General features: G+C 43.8%; 1 long non-coding RNA gene and 1 pseudogene across 2 annotated transcripts; one reads left to right on the top strand and one right to left on the bottom strand.

Moving 5' to 3' along the window:
- Window positions 1-2,528: 2,528 nt before the first annotated feature.
- Window positions 2,529-3,819, bottom strand: LOC101014922 (annotated as a pseudogene). Its single transcript, XR_161960.5, has one exon. The product of XR_161960.5 is annotated as a biorientation of chromosomes in cell division protein 1 pseudogene (transcript).
- Window positions 3,820-8,207: 4,388 nt separating this feature from the next.
- LOC103875796 lies at window positions 8,208-12,817 on the top strand. The gene is made up of 3 exons (XR_004176093.1): window positions 8,208-9,071; window positions 10,272-10,330; window positions 10,508-12,817. It is a non-coding gene; the product is annotated as an uncharacterized LOC103875796 (long non-coding RNA).
- The last annotated feature ends 4,570 nt before the right edge of the window (window positions 12,818-17,387 follow it).

Genomic DNA, 17,387 nt, shown 5'->3' on the forward strand with positions numbered 1-17,387 from the left:
CACTCCTCCCTCCCTCACACCCATATCCAATCAGCCACACCTTTTTGTTTCCAGTTAGAAATTTCTCTCTCAAATCTAGATTCTACATTTGCTCCCACTCCTACCACCTTAGTCTGGGCCATCATCACCTTTTGTTTTAATGACTGTAACCTATACATCTAACCAGCAGGCTCATAAGATGTAGTCACTAAAGCAATTTTGTTTTTGTCTTCTATAGTCGTTTATTTTAAAATTGTTCTCTCAACTTTTTCAAATATTTCAAATCAGCAGAAAAGTTGAAATAACAAAACAATAAACACATATATAAACTTGACCTTCTACATTCATCAGTTGCTAACACTTTGCGAGCTTTCTTTCTCTGTGTGAATTTCTCGCTTTCTCTTGCTTTCCACCACCAGCATCAACCAACAGACATGTGAACACGCCAGATGATTCCACTCCTCAGCTATTGAGTAACCCTCAGTCTTTGAGGCTTCCTCCTTGAATACACAGCTCTCAGAGGGCAAAGACAAGCTCTCCCTCTGTGCTCTGTTCAAATTTTTGACCCACAGAATCTGTAAGCATAATAAAATGGCTGTTCTATACCATTGAGTTTTAGGGTGTTTGCTATGCAGCAGTAGCAACTGGAACAGCATATAACACTTTTTTTCTGGTTTGATAACAACTCCGTGATTTTTGATAATCTAAAAATGTTTTATAAATGAATCAATTTGAAGACATTTTCTTTATCCTATATCATCAAGGTTGTAATCTGAGAAATATCTCTGTGAAGTCCTTTAATTCAAGCATGCCTGGGTAGTCAGAAGAGCCTGCCTGTCAGGTAATTTCCCTAACAGTCTTTGCATGGAAGACCAACAAACCTTTTGAGAAAGAACTTAACCTGAGCAAAGAGACTCTCTGCTCAAGAAGTTGGTGCCAGGATAATGGTCTAATGTTCCAGGGCTGGTCAACTTTGAGAATAGTTCAGTACCATCACTTGACTTGCCTTCCAGCCCAGCCACCATAGACCTATCCCTGAATCCCACAGAGAGAGGAATTGCAATGCAAGAAAGAGGAAAAGGAAAGAGTGCTTCAGTTGCTCTTCCTTGGGGCCTTGGGAATATAAGTCAACAGGTTCAGCAGCACTGGTATCAACTGCCTTGGCCACATAAGGAGGCAACTGACTTAGGATGTTGGGCATTGGGTGTCCCATTGTTGATTTTGGTGGACTTAGCAGAAAGCCAGAGGAGAGGGGCAAATAGTGCTTGGTATGTGGAAGCTGGGAGGACCATATTCATCCATTTATTAATTCACTCTGTGGTGGGCACTATTAACTGTCCATGACTTATGTTTTTCTTTTCTGTAATAACAAAATTGTAGTTGGCATATGGCTGCCAAGCTATCCTATGTTTTTCAGCTTCCCTTGTAGTTAGGTGTTGTCATGTGGAATGTGATAAGTGATTTGTGCTTCTTGCAATGCTGGGACTTTATACACCCCATATGCATCTTCATGCTCTCTTTCTCCTCTCTACTGGCTGGAATTTATCAACTCAACCTTTCGGTCTCTGAATGACTCATACCATGGGTCTCTGAATGACTATGTGGAGCAAAGCCACCCACTGACATGGAATTGCTCACCACTAATTTTTAGGTAAATAACAAGCTATCTTTTTTCAATCTTTGAATTACTGTTGAGTTTCTTTGTTTTATCATTTTACCCTTAACCTAAATATGCTTATCTATCCAACAAATATTTACTGAACTATATATTAGGTTCTGTGAAAAATGATGAGGATACAATGGCAAGCTTAAAGTTCACCAGGGGAAGCAGACAAAATAGAATTACAATTGTGATCCATGTTAAATCCTCTAGAGGAGAGGTGCATGGTGAAATGAGTGTATATAGTCAGGAGAATTGATGCAGTCATGGGCATTAACAAAGTCCTCTGTGAAAAAATAATTGATTGAAGTCTTCAGGAAGAGTGAGATTAATTTGTGGGTGGAAGGCAATAAGCAGAGATCCTTCTAGGCAGAAGGGATAGCATGTCCAAAGGCCTTGGGGTAGCAGTTTGCATGGTCAGGCTGGTCTAGAACTCCTGATCTCGTGATCTGCCTGCCTTGGCCTCCCAAAGTGCTGGGATTACAGGCATGAGCTACCGCGCTGGGCCAGATCACATAGTCTTTGATGTCTAGTTCAGTCTGCCATCTTCTGCATTGGCAAGGGCCTACTGAACGCTTTCTATAGTGAGTGTAGGTCACCCTCTGGCTTGTTCCACACACAGATGTGAGTGTGGTGCGTGCAATCCTTATAGCGAGAAGAATCCAGGAATACTATATTCCATTAATAACAAAGATTTGTGTAAAAATGGCAATTTGATCCTGACATAAAATATTTGCCAGTTGTTTCTAGTTCCCCTTTCCTGCTCTTTGTAGCTGTCCAGATCTTCTGACTGCATCATGGTGTGGATCTGTTTACTCTAGCAACTCCTCTGGCTTCTGAGGAGGCATTTCTTTTTTTTTTTTTTTTTTAAGAGTATCAAATCAAATGATTTTATTATGAAAGATAAGCCATTTATTGATCATTCACTTTTCTAAAAAAACACAAATGTGAGGATAAAATAAACATACCTAAGACTCACTGGCCCCTCCAGGACAGGAAGCAGCCCTGGACAGAGAGCCTGCAAACGAGTTTCCTTATGTCTAATGTCTGAACTTCTCACACATTCTAGGATTTCATGTCTCATTACCTACTACAAAGGAAAAGAAACTGGCTAGAAGATTCATGTACAAGAAGGTCACAACTTTAAAGCTATCTGATGCTAATGACTTGTACAATCTGGTTTGCAAACTCTGAGAGACAGTATCAAATAAACACTGTCAAAGACTACTCCCAGCTAAACTTTCTGTCATTGTTCTTTGAAATTGTCTTTGGGACTGGCTATGTTCTCACTGTAGCTTCCGTTTATTCCACAGTACAAACCCTCAAGTCCACTCGCAGTCTCCATGTTCAAGTATAAAAGTCTGTTTCAGGACAACCCTGGATTGCTGTAGTGTTTCTCTGTGTAGTGTCTACTTGGTGTCATGCCCTTGGGCAGTCTGGCCAAATGGCAGCACAATGCAGGGGGCGACACGGTCAACTTTCCCACTGCCGAACTTGCTCCCCTTTCAATCTGGTCACTGCCCATGGTCAAGGTTGAATCTTGAGATCAGTGACGACCTTGGCCTATCTTCGGTCTGAAGTTGCACTCTTACACAACCGAATCCACTTCTTCACCAGAAATTAGCTTTCAAAAGGTGTCAGGCATATTCTTAGGAAGTGTCCTGAGATGGAGCTGGAGGGTCCTGGCCTTCGGGCTCTGGCGGGGGTGCTGGCACAGCTGCTTTTTGCTCGTTCTATTTGTGGCCTGATGATGTGGTTAAGTTTTGGATCCACCACCTGAGAAATAATCCTGTCTACCCCAGCTTCCAACATCCCTGACTGAACCACACTCTGCCTCAGACCATTTCGCAATTGGTTTTTCTTCATTGTAGGATTCCATTCCTGCTTGTCCAGATGTGTTGACACAAAATTATCCACTTTCTGCCTCAGGTTTTGGTAAGCTGGCTTGGTGTCCACGTCGGCCAGGCAGTCCCGGCGGAAGCTGTCAAAAAGCCCCGTCTCTTGAGCTGTTCCACGATGAGAGCGATGAGCAGCGGGTCGCCGGGAGGCAGCGAGGCCGGGTTGACTGGGCCACCGCCCCCGCTGTCCCCAGTGGCACCAGTCGCTGCCCCGGCAGAGGCCTGGCCGGCTCCGCCACCGCCCACCGCGCCCATTCCCCCGCCGCCGCCGCGGTCCGCCATGGCTCTGCCCCGGGCCCGCAAGGGAGACCGACCATAGCTGCTTCTTCACGACAGAAGGCCTTGAACGTGTAGAGGTGGCGAAAGGGGCGGTGAAGGAGGAGGGCCCCAAGGAGGCAGCGGCGGAGGTGACGGTGGTGGTGAAAGCGGTGGCGATGGCTGCGGGGGCAGTGGTGGGGGCGGCGGCAGCGAAGGCCAGCACTGAGACAGCAGAGGTTGTGGTAGACGCCCTGAGGAGGCATTTCTATTTTAAAAAGAGGGATTTGCTGAGGGCAGCTATCGCAGCAAGAGAGTGACTGGAAATAATTGCTAGCGGTCCCCTGGTGGCAAGTGAAAGAAACTGAACTAGAGAACGCGGAAAAGAGGATTTACTGGTTAATGGAACTAGAAGGGAGGGGCGGTGTCAACATTAGGGACAACTGGAACCAGGGACTTGAACATTATGAGGAATTCTGTTCCTGCTGGTCTTGGCTTCTCTGAGCATCAGCTTATCTGCTCACATTGGCTTCTCAGGTGGCTGGAGCCGTAGCTGCTCCAGCCTCCCACATTTACAGTTCCAAAACTAGAGAGGAAACGTCCTCTCTCCTAAGCTCGAGTTTGAAAAGACCAGAGGAGAATTCTGATTGGCTGTATGGGGGTCACATGTTTATTCCTGGGCCAATCACAGTGACCAAAGCATGAGATTTTATGATTGGCTCAATTGGATCAAGTACCCACCTCTTGGCACATATTGGAAACGTTCACCAGAACTACCTGGTTTGAAAAGGCATCTGCCTAAGGATGCTGTTCTAGGCACTGTTTTAATACATTTTTCCTTGAAGTTTTCCTTCCCTCTATTTCCTTGTATTTATGTATTTGTAAAATGACATCAAAGACGGAGCCTCTCTTAGGTCCTAATTTCTCTACCAAGTGGTAGCATCTGAATATCCTTAACAAAGGGGAGTGGCCAATGTCTCTTTTAACAAGGAGAGTGTGGTTAGGGCAGGCGCCTCAGGAGCCCAGGGCAGGGTTCAGGCCGGGTAGCCCTGAGAAACAGGGTTCATTTAATATGTGTGAAATGCGGAGCACACACTAAATGGGCTGCAGTGGAAATCCCGCATCTGAGATACTGGAGTGGTTTCTGTATTTCTGGATGCTGGTAGATAAGAACCAGAAATTTCTGTGTGCTGAAAACTAGAGCACAGAAAGATTGGTGCTTGTTATATGAGGTGAGAGAAGGAAAGAGAGAGAAACTGTGCCGATTTTGTTTCTGACCCTGTGCTTACCACCTTCCTCTCTTTTTTGGCATGTCTCTCAACTCAGAAGTTTGCTTGGGGGCTTCCCCAGCCAGTTCTGTGCTCCTCAAGGCAGGAAACAATGCTTGCCAATCTTTTGGACTCTTTTTTAATCGGCTTGGAAATTTAATCAGAATAGTGCCAGGTACCTGCAATTGGTTAAAAAAAAAAAATCTATTAATTAGCTACCCACAGGCTTGCCTTCTCAAGTTAAATTTAAATCCTGAGGAGAAAATGACATACAGCTCTGTTCTATACCTCCAGGTATGGAAACCACCGCCTGGGATTAAAGCATCAGTGAAGATGCTGCTTTGGAGAGATTCAGATTTTAGAGAAGAAAGGAGGTCATGAGAGATCATTACTTTATCACTGAACTGGTAAGAATTATAAAGAGGTTGCTTTTTGCTTTTCTTGTATATATGCACTACATTCGTTTTTTTTTGGTGTGACAACAGTGTTTATAAAGGACCAAACGTTCACTCTGCTAATGACAGTTGACATTTCTAGTCATCTGAGAAACAAGGATGCTTAATTTCAAGAGATGTGCATCAAGATGGTACCAATGGGTACAGAGTGTAGACTCTGGGAAATTAAACACTCAGAATGGATACAGGTTTAATTTAGCTCAAAACACACTTAACATATACAGTAGGGCAGTTTGTCTGCAATGCCTAACTATTCTTTATGCCCATGACCTTGGTTCATTTATCTCCCCAGAATTCGATCAGGAGTAGCCTCTTGCCACAGTGGTGGCAAGTCTGCTGCCAAGTGGCTAGCCTATTACTGGGAGCTTTGATAAAATAAAGATCTTGATTCAATAGCGCAGGGGTAGAATCTGAGACTCTGCATTTCTAATTAGTTTCTGGGTGATGCCAAGGCTGCTGGTCCCAGGGTCACACTTTGAATAGCAAGGGACCAAGTCACAGAGACGGGGAGTTAAGAGCCCAGACACCTTAATTGTGTAGCTGATGTGAATGTCTGGGAGCTTCTGGTGCAGAGAATCCCAGACAAGCCCTAATTTGTCCTCCGAGTCCTGTTTGTCCCATTTTTATTTTCCCCCTGCACTTCCATGGATTCCACAAGAGATGTGTCCTTGAACAGAGCCCCTTTTCTGAGCTAATTTAAGGGGATTCTATCCTTTTCTTGCAACCAGATGAGCCCTTGCTAGTTCAAGAAACAATTACATCAGTATTTAGAGAAGAGTCCACAGGTTAGGCGTGTATGAGGTACAAATAACCAGACTCTGCCTTCCCCTGCCTATGGCCTGTAACTTTCTCTTTCTTCCTTACCTCTCCATCAGCTGAACACTTCGTCTGTGCCTTCAGGGCAAGACCTTCTTTTGACCCTGTTAGCTTGCTCATTTCTCTAATCGACTTGTCTAGTTAAGAGATATAGTTTCAGAATGGAAACACCTCCAATACTACAAAGTGAAGAAAGCAGAGCATTTAGCTGTTTCATATAAAAACAATCTGAAAATACAGTAAATGAATCCATGGCTAAAAGGCTAAACAGTAAATTTATTTGCAAAGTGAATCACACATCAGTCGTGCTTTTACTGTAGCCCAGAATAATTTCTAGTTATAGCAACACTAAATAGAAAATAGCTTGTATTCCATTATTTAAAATATTCACAAAGTGGGGGGAGAAGACTAGAAAGAACTGAGTGTATAAATGTGACCGTTCTGGGGCTGTTTTAATGCTTGGCCTTGCATGGCATCCACGCCCAGTTTGGTTCAAGCAATGAAAATGAAATGGACAAATATATTTGGTGACATAAATAACAGTAAAGTTAATAGGTTTTACTCAGCACTTGGCATGTGAATGCAAAAGGAACCGAAATCCTCTGAGGTCACTCAAGATATACTGAGCACCCGCTTTTACTCAGGGAACCGTACTAAGTGTGGTGGGAGTTCAAAAGTGAGCAAAATGCTTCTTCTTTCCCTTCGGCTTTTACAGTCTAGGAAGAAAATGACAAGCAATGTTTTGTTCTCCTCCCTCCATTTTCTATTAGCTGACAACTACATGGATCCTCTTTTCCTTAATCTGATGGACTGTCCCTCTAGTGGTGAAATTTTAGTGTCAGCACCAGGTCAAGGAGTGAGGTATTTTGAACATTTTCAGTGTTCCTCAGATCCCATGATGCAGGTGACAGTCCCCTCTTAAGGCCAGCCCCTTAGGAGTCCATGTTTTGTCCATGTTTTCAGTTTACCCCACCTTTCCTAATCAGAGCCACCCTTTGCTCAGAAAATCACAGACACTTCTGGCAAAACAACGCTTTCCCTACTCTTTCAACCCCCACAACGTCCCTGAGAAATTTCTGCCTTGGCCTCTGCAAAGGGTCCACCTGACAAAGCGATATTAGGAGGCACATTGCAAAAAGGACATAGCCTGTGAACTGGGGGAGCCCTGCTACTCACCAGCCACTCTCCCAGCACAGCTTCCTCAAAACTTTTTTTTCATGAAAAGATGGTGTGTCATGGTGAATAAGAGCATCAGTGTGCCAGGGCCAGGCGTGCTATAAACTGTATCCCATCCCTAAATTCATATGTTGGAGCCCTAACCCTTCATGTGGGCTATACTGGAGATAGGGCCTTAAAGGAGGTAATGAAGGTTAAATGGGGTCATAAGGCTGGAGCCTGCCCCAGGAGAACGGGTGCTCTTAGAAGAAAAGGAAGAGATACCAGAGCTCTCTCTCACCATGTAAGGGCACCACGGGAAGGCAGACATCTGCAAGCCAGAAACAGAGACCTCACCAGAACCCAGTCGGGCTGGCAGGCTGATCTTGGGCTTTTAGCCTCCAGAACTGTGAGAAAATAAATGTCTGTTGTTTAAGCCAGCAGTCCCCAAATTTTTGACACCAGGGACCAGTTTTGTGGAAGAGAGCATTTCCACGGACTCCGGGAGGGGGTGAGATGGTTTTGGGATGATTCATGCACATTATATTTATTGGGTACTTTATTTCTATTATTATTACATTGTAATACATAATGAAATACTTATACAGCTCACCATAATGTAGAATCAGTGGGAGCCCTGAGCTTGTTTTCTTGCAACTAGATGGTCCCATCTGGGGGTGATGAGAGACAGTGACAGATCATCAGGCATTAGATTCTCATAAGAAATGCACAACCTAGATCCCTTGCATGCACAATTTACCATAGGGTTTACACTCCTATGAGAATCTAATGCTGCTGCTGGTCTGACAGGTGGCGGAGCTCAGCTGGTAATTCAAGCAGTGGGGAGTGGCTGCAAATACAGATGAAGCTTAGCCTACTTGCCTGCAGCTCACCTCCTGCTGTGTGGCCCTGTTCCTAACAGGCCATGCAGGGACTGGTACCGGTGTGTGGCCCTAGGGATTGGGGGACCCCTGGTTTAAGCCACCAGTCTGTGGTACTTTGTTAGGGCAGCATAAAATGACTAATTAATACGAGGGAGACTCAGGGACAGGGAGGCAAGCTGAGGTGGGCAGAAGGAGAGAGCGAGGCAGCTGTGCATGCTGCAGGCTGGGAACCGAGATGGCTCTCAGTAGAGGTCAGCTTCATCCATTTCTTCAAACAGTTTAAAAATCCACGTCTGAGAACCGTTTCGCTTCTTATGGATGGGCAGCAAGAAAAGCTGCCTGCAACAATATTTAATTGCGGGACTTCTGGTAAGAACATTATTTTGTTTTAAACTACAAAGAACATGCAGTTCTTATGATATAGATAGTGAAAGAGTCACATAAAAATAGGCATTTGGCCTCAGAACCACAGTCTTATGGCAGTTTAAGTTTGAATCCTGAAATTAATTTTTGACAACCCCAATAAACTGCACATTGAGACCACACTTCCCAACGACTGATCTGATCATTAGGGTTTCTATTTCTCAGGAGTTATTGGGAGGAAAACCAACTATATCCAAGCTACTGGGAGATGCACAACCACTGATAATTAGGAAGAAATAAAATTGATGACTAAATGAATGTGCAGTTTACACGCAAAGGTAACCTTTTATTCTTTCCAATTAGGCTTTCTCCTGTAGGCTTGGCAAATGAGGCTGTGTTATAAATAGAAGTGGTATTTTGTAGGGTTCTTCAAACTGATGTGTACATGAGGTCAAATTATAATCAAGGTAATATATATAAGTAATGAGCTGAGTCCACATTCCCAGGCATTTATACATTTAGTGGTAATAAATGAGCAAAGATGAAAAGAGAGCTTCCGGACAAACGCAGCAAAATAGTTACTTGTGTGGCTGGAGCACAGCAACTTATCTCTTTGTAGTAAATGCTTGCCAGTGATAATTGACTTCATTTGTTAATTGTGTTCATGATATTAATGAGATCATTAGCATAACAGTCACATCCTATTCTCCTGTGGTCAAAGTCTAGGGAATTACAAGTTTTGCACACCTTGTTGCTATAGATATACTTATGCATCCCAGTGATGTACAAATTCGAATGCCATCTGTGCTGACTTTTACAAGGACACCCTGAAATAATCCCTTGCCTGTTTTTAAGGGGGCTTTCTGAGAATTTGGGAGAGATCTTTTTTCTCAGGATAATGAGTTTCATATTTATGGGAAAGATCCAAATTTAGCTCTTGTCATCTTTTTCTCCCCTGAATTCTACTTATTCGTAAGACTTAGCCATGAGCTAAGAACCTGGAAGGAGGAAGAGAAAGTGGCAACAGCCAAGTCTCAGTAAGAGAGGAAAGGGAAGTGATGGGGCCCAGGAACATCAAAATATGGCAGCCTGCCATTTGAGAAAACTGCAGAAGTGGAATGTCTCCCTCACCTTACTCTTCCCCCTCTCCCCTGAAGCAGCTCATAAAACCCAGGAAGGACACTCTCTGACTTTCTTGGATCCTTCTTCCCTAAAGCAGGTCATAACATTCAGGAGGTACCCTCCCTACACCCAGAAGAAAGGAACATCCTTATCTCTGAAGACACAGGGACACAGAAGAATCTGAACAAACAAACCTGCCTTGCTAAGTTCCTCCAAGTTTATTCCCATTAGGTCATACCTCCTTTGTCCAATCATACTTCCCCATGACTGTCCATCTTCAACAAACCCAAGCGTAAAAATATACAAGTTTCCGTTTCTCTGGGTCTTCATTTCTTAAGGCCCTTGTGTCACATAAAACTTATATTAAATAAACATGTATGCTTTTTTTTTTTTTGTTAATGAGGCTTTTCTTATAGGTGCCTCAGCTATGAACCTGGTGAAGAATGAGAAAAGAAATCTTTCTTCCCCTACAGAAGTAAGTGAAAGTTTATCCCTTCTGGCTTGGGGGATTGTGGAAAGAAAAACATAGCAGTTGGGGAGGCAGTGGGGAGATGGGTATGTGGGATAAGACATTCAAGAATGGGGTGGAGGAGATTTGTTTCAGTTTAGGTGTGAGATTCTAGAAGGAAACTGGATTACCCTATTCTCCCAGGCAACTCTGGTACCAATTCATGTGATGAGGTGTGGAGGAGACCCAGATGTGCCCATGTACCTCTTCTAGCCCCAGGAGGGATAGTGAAAGGGACTGGACAAGATCCAAGCAAGCCTGCTTTAGAACCCAGCAAGACATGAGGAAGGTGACCCCCAGCAGCTGGCTGAAGGATGTGGCAGAGCTTGAGTGAGTAGCCGGGGAGAATCACCAGGCCATTGTGGAGCTGCAAGGGGCCAGCCTGGCCCAGTCCAGCCCAGCCTAGCTTCTGCAGGAGACACTGATACTCCTCTAGATGTTGGCTGCTCCATGAGGGTCACTCTCCAGGAGCAGCCCAGTCTAAACATTTTGCTGCAAGGGATGCCATATGGAATCAAGGACCCTTTCCCTTCCTTGAACATCATCTTGGGGAAGAGAAGAAGGAGGAAAGTAGGAAGGAAGGAAGGAAGGAAGGAAGAAAGGAAGGAAGGAAGGAAGGAAGGAAGGAAGGAAGGAAGGAAGGAAGGAAGGAAGGAAGGGTCGGACATCTGAAAGGCTGAACATTTATCCCAAAGACATCACATTACCTAAGGACTCTGTTCAGATTTTGGGATGGCCTGTAATTTTAGAATTGACCTAAAATCTTTAGTTCCTTCTTTCTGCTTGCAAAGAGAATGGGGAATTTAGAGAGATTAATTAACGAGAAAATAGTGAAACTTCATTTTCTCTGGATTTATGAAGGTAGTGTAAGTGAATTGCAACCCTGCTACATATGAAATTGCTATGAAGAGGAAACTTCTTCGGTCCTGTTACTTCCCCAGTGCCATTCCAATTATTTATAATAATTGCTCAGTATAATTATGTATGGAAAGGCCAGCAGGTCTGGAAATGGCTCCGTGACTGCTCTGTCACCATGAACTAGTTCTCAGGCACCATCTGAAGTTCCTGAGATGTGGCCCTCCCCTGATTATCCCTGTGGTGTCTCCTTACCTGACTCTTTCTTCCTGATTCTGCTTGGTACCTGGGATTCCTCTGCTTTCCCCTATGACCTTGACATATGCCTGGTGGGGAAGCCACTCCATGTCCTCAGCTGCCTGGCAGGGCCCATATGCTGGCCTTATCCTTGCGGTGCATTTTTCAGATGGGCACAAGGAGGCTAGGTGACTTGCCTAATGTCATGCAGTTGGTGGCAAAGCCAAGGTTTGAACTCATGTCAGGTTTCATGGTCTCTGTGCCTAACTCTACCCTCTCCTTTGGATCCTATACTCTTCCAGACCCAGCTTTTCCTGCACACATTTGGTTGGAAAGGAAGCTAGTACACTGACAACTTAGCACAATATTTCAACCGACATGGATGCATTTTGCTTTGAAGCTAACTTCATTGATACCTAATTTATTCACTGTTAAATTATATTATTCATTGTTTTTTATGATCGAAGTCTAAAATTCAGGGCAGGACTCTCAGGCGGTGGGTGGAACTTGTTCAGATTGTGGCCACTCCAGCGACGGAGAAGTCCCTTGTTGTTGTGATCCCCAAATCCACGGAGAAAAGGTACAAGGATGAGCTTGTTCTCACAATGCTGAGAAGTTAGAGTAAATAACTCCAAATGAGGTGTTTTCTGTATAACTCGCCTTGCACTTTCGGGTTGACAGTCCCAAATGAGGAAGTGAGAAGGTTTTTTTTTAGTATCCAAAAGCACTCCTTCCACAGCTTGGTGGAAACCAAGTAGTGCTTTACAGAAGATCTTCAGATCCCCTTGATCCAAGAGTGTCACATCCCAAACTGAAGAGACCCTGACCAGATGGTCCTTCAGCTTGTGGTTGTAAAAGATGGTCCAAACTTTGTGAGGTTTCTCATACAGGACCCTGCCAAATCCTTTCACACTATCCCTACAGATAGAAGGTTTAGTAAGAAGGGCCTGAGAGCATGTGTGGGCCAAATGAATCTGCTATTTTACCCCCTCCCCTATTGTTGTTGCTTTCACTGGGTGCTGGTGTGTTTAGTGTGTCCCTGGCCATCACCATGGTGCCCCTCTCAGGTTGGTCCTGCTGGGCTACTTCATGTCCAAACATGTCCCTGTCTCCCCATTACCACCTTCTCTGAGCCTTTTTAGCTGTTCTGATGGATGGATGCTGTGGTAGCTAATTTTATGTGCCAACTTCACTGGGCCACAGTGCCCAGATACGTGGTCAAACATTATTCTGATGTTTCTGTGAGGCTGTTTTTGGATAATATAAACTATTTATTTATTTATTTAGAGAGACAGAATCTCGCTCTGTCAACCAGGCTAGAGTGCAGTGGTGTGGTCTTGGCTCACTGCAACCTCTGCCTCCTGGGTTTGAGTGATTCTCCTGCCTCAGCTTCCCAAGTAGCTGAGACTACAGGTGTGTGCCACCACACCCAGCTAATTTTTGTATTTTTAGTGGAGACAACAGGATTTCACTGTATGTTGGCCTGGTTGGTCTCGAACTCCTGACCTCAAGTGATCTGCCTGCCTTGGCCTCCTGAAGTGCTGGGATTACAGGCGTGAGCCACCACGCTAGGCCAATATTAACATTTAAATTGGTGGACTTTGAGTCAAGCAGGTTGCCCTCCCAAATTTCGGTGGGCCTTATCCAATCAGCTGAAGGCCTAAATTGACCTCCCCCAAGCAAGAGGGAATTCTGCCATGGCCTTTGGATGTGAACTGCAATATCAGCTTTTCTTGGATCTCCAGCCTGATGGTCGACCTTGCAGATTTCAAACTTGCCAGTTTAATTACATGAGCCAGTTTCTTAACATACATCTCTTTCTATGTGAATTTGTACCCTATTGGTTTTATTTCTCTGTAGAACCCTCACTAATAGAGATGTATACAGTTTAAAACAACGATTGTAAAAGAACTGTACTTCAGTGTAGTGGTTAAGAATGTGGGCTCTGAAATCAAATGCCTGTGCTAAGATCCCTGCTCTTCTGTGAGATCTAGGATAAGATACTCAACCTCTCTGTGTCTGTTTACTCATGAGATAATATGAATACATGCAAAGCACTTAGCACAGTGCCTGACAGATAGTAAGTGCTCAACAAATTACATAACTGGTTAGTGGTGGAACTGGGATTTGAACTCAGGTAGTCTGCTACAGGTCATGAGCCCTTACCATTATGTGATATGTCCTGACGAAAAAAAACCAGACTGTTTTTCCCTCTCTCATTCTCATTGCAGAATACTTCCCCTTTGGTCACCAAAATATGTAGGAATTTCTCCCCACCAGCCAGAATCAGTTTTCCAGTGGACACCAGCTGGATGTTCTATAATTCAACTCTGACACTGTCTATCCAGAGTTAGCATCAGATCCAACAGCTTAGCCCCACAAGACTGCCCCACACTTCAGATGCCAAGCACAAGTCCCAGGTTGTGACCTATATTTCTGACCAGCTGGCTTTATATAAATTGGGGATTCTCACAGCCCTTTCCCTGGGTTTGATTAATTTGCTAGAGTGGCTCACAGAACTCAGGGAAAAACACTTATATTTACTTATTGTCTTAGTCTGTTACGGCTGCTATAAAAAAATACCTTAGATGGGGTAATTTATAAATAATAAACACATGTTTCTTACAGTTCTAGAGACTGGGAAGTTCAAGATCAAGGTACCAGCAGATTCGGTGTCTGGTGAGGGCTACTCTGTGTTTCCAACATGGCATCTTCTTGCTGCATCTTCACATGGTAGAAGGGGCTGAAGGGGTTGGGGCAGTCTGTTCATTTTCTTTGATAAGGGCATTAATCCCATTCACAAGGGTACAACCCTCTTGACTTAATCACTTCACCAAAGATCCCACCTCTTAACACTATTACCTTTGAGTTTAAGTTCCAGCATATGAATTTTGGAGGGACATATACATCCAAACCATAATACCTATTTATTATAAGAGATATTACAGAGGATACAGGTGAACAGCTAGATGGAAGGGATGCATAGTCAAGGTATGTGGGCAGGCATGTGGAGCTTCCATGCCCTCTCCAGGCACCTCTACGTGCTCAGCATTCCAGAAGTTCTCCAAATCTCATCCTTTTGAATTTTTATGGAGGCTTCACTATTTAGGCATGATTGATAAATTCATTGGCTAGTGGGGATAGACTGAACCTCAGCACCTCTCCCCTTCCAGGAAGTCAGGGAGTGAGGCTGAAAGTTCCAACCTTCCAGTCACATGGTTGATTTCCCTAGTGACCAACCCCCACCAGCTGTTACCTCATTAGAACAGAAGATGCTCCTATCACCCAAGAAATTCTAAGGGATTTTGGACCTCTGTGCCAGAAGCTCCTATCACTCAGGAAATTACAGAAGTCTTAGGAGATCTGTGTTAGGAACTGTGTTAGAGACCAAATATTAGCTCCAGAAATGGGGACAGAGACGAAATATGTATTTCTTCTTGTATCACAATATTACACTTCCTCTCTCTTATTCTGATGCTGTTTGTCTTCTCTTGAGGACCTCTTTGTAACTTGAACTGATTGGGGTCCACTTTCTCCCCATGCCCTTCAATTTCAATAGATCCACTTTAATCTCTTTGGGGTTTCCTAAAATATTTTATTTATTATTTTTATTAAAAAATTAAAGTTCATGTTATATTTAATTGGCCAATCATAACTGTATATATTAATATTTTATTTAAATAAAGGTTTCTGTGGCTAAAATATTTGAAAAATGCCGGCATAACATATTATTTTCCCAGATAACATATTTGACTTAAAAATGTTTATAGTTCTCCAAACCTCAGTGACTTCTAGTACAACCTACAAAACATAACTTAGTGAGAGGTTAAGGTCAGTCTAGGCTGGACCTCCATGGACTGAACTCTGAGGGCATTGCTAGACAGGCCCTTAGGTTTGCAGACTTGGAGCACCTTTTCCATCCCTACCCCAATCAAACAAATAAAATATATATTATTGTGGGGAAAAGAAAGATCAGACTGTTACTGTGTCTATATGGAAAGAAGCAGACATAGGAGACTCCATCTTGTTTTGTATTTGAGATGCTGTTAATCTGTGACCCTACCCCCAACCTTGTCCTTGCAAGAGACATGTGCTGTAGTGACTCAAGGTTTAAAGGATTTTGGGCTGTGCGGGGTGTGTTTTGTTAAACAAGTGCCTGAAGGCAGCTTGCTGGTTAAAAGTCATCACCATTCTCTTAATCTCAAGTACCCAGGGACACGTAAGTCACCACAGCACGTGTCTCTTGCAAGGACAAGGTTGGGGGTAGGGTCACAGATTAACAGCACCTCAAATACAGAACAAGATGGAGTCTCTTATGTCTACTTCTTTCTATACAGACACAGTAACAGTCTGATCTTCCTTTTCCCCACATTATTATGTAAGAATACATGTTTATCTTCAAAACCAGCAGCATAGCATCTTCAAATCTCTCTCTGCTTCTGCCATCACATCACCTTCTCTCACTTTGACCCTCCTGCTTCCCTTTATAAAGACCCTTGTCATGACATTGATCCCACTTGGATAACCGGGACAATCTTCCCTTCTCAAGATTCTTAATCACATCTGCAAAGTCTCTTTTGCCATGACAGGTAATATATTAACAGATTGTAATAATTAGGACATGGGCATTTTTGGGGGACTGTTTTGTTTAAAGCCATAGAGGACTTATGCTAGGATCTGGTTAATAGATGGGAAGAAAGAAAGAAAGATGTTGGGCATGAAGGAAATGATTAAAGCAAGCTCAGAAAGCCATAAGTTGAAAAATGTGAGCATATAGATGAGCTCCACCTGGTTACAATGGGAGGTTTGCTGTCTTCTTCACCTCGTCATCTCTATTCCTAAAACTTTATAATATATGTGAATGTGACTTCTATGTCTGCAAACAATAATTCGTATAAAGTTTGAAGCAATGAGTTAACAAATTTGCTCAAAGCCATACAGCTTGTTCGTAAGATTATAACACGAAGTTAATGGGGTGCTAAGCTGTTGCTTAGCTTGTCAGTCCTATTGCCAATGCTCATACTGCTTGTAGCATTATTTATGTACCTAGAGCACAAATAAAAATGTAATTCTGAACAACTAAATACATATACATACAGCAAGCTCCATGTATCTCTCTTGATATACCCGTATTCCTCCATCATATATTTGAAAATCTTCTCGGCCGGGCGCGGTGGCTCAAGCCTGTAATCCCAGCACTTTGGGAGGCCGAGGTGGGTGGATCCGAGGTCAGGAGATCGAGACCATCCTGGCTAACATGGTGAAACCCCGTCTCTACTAAAAATACAAAAAACTAGCCGGGCGTGGTGGCGGGCGCCTGTAGTCCCAGCTACTCGGAGGCTGAGGCGGGAGAATGGCATGAACCCGGGAGGCGGAGCTTGCAGTGAGCCGAGATCGCGCCACTGCACCCCAGCCTGGGCGACACAGCGAGACTCCGTCTAAAAAAAAAAAAAAAAAAAAAAAAAAAAAGAAAATCTTCTCTATTTTCTTGTTTCTTCCTTTCTTTCTCCTTCCATGGTCCCAGCTTGAGTCCTAGGTTTTCTCCCTCACCCCAGGATTTAAACATGTCTGGGGGCACTGCTGAGTCATGGAGCCAGAGCTGTCTGAGTCCATTTTTTTTTTTTTTTTTTTTTTTTAATCGCTGCACACATAGTCAGCATAGTGCCTGACACCTGATGGGCCCTCAATATTTGTTGAACAAGTTAGGGAATGACCCTATTTGCGGCAGAAACCGTGGAGTCCCATGAGAAAGAACTCAACCCAAGGGAACAGGGAGTCAGGCACACAATTTTAGTGCAATATGAAAATTCCAGGCCAGGTGCAGTGGCTCACGGCTGTAATCCCAGCATTTGGGGAGGCTGAGGTGGGAAGATTGCTTGAGCCCAGGATTTGGAAACCAGCCTGGGCAACATGGTGAAACCTAGTCTCTACA

The sequence above is a fragment of the Papio anubis genome, chromosome 9 (assembly GCF_008728515.1).
Source record: "Papio anubis isolate 15944 chromosome 9, Panubis1.0, whole genome shotgun sequence".
Lineage (NCBI taxonomy): Eukaryota > Metazoa > Chordata > Mammalia > Primates > Cercopithecidae > Papio > Papio anubis.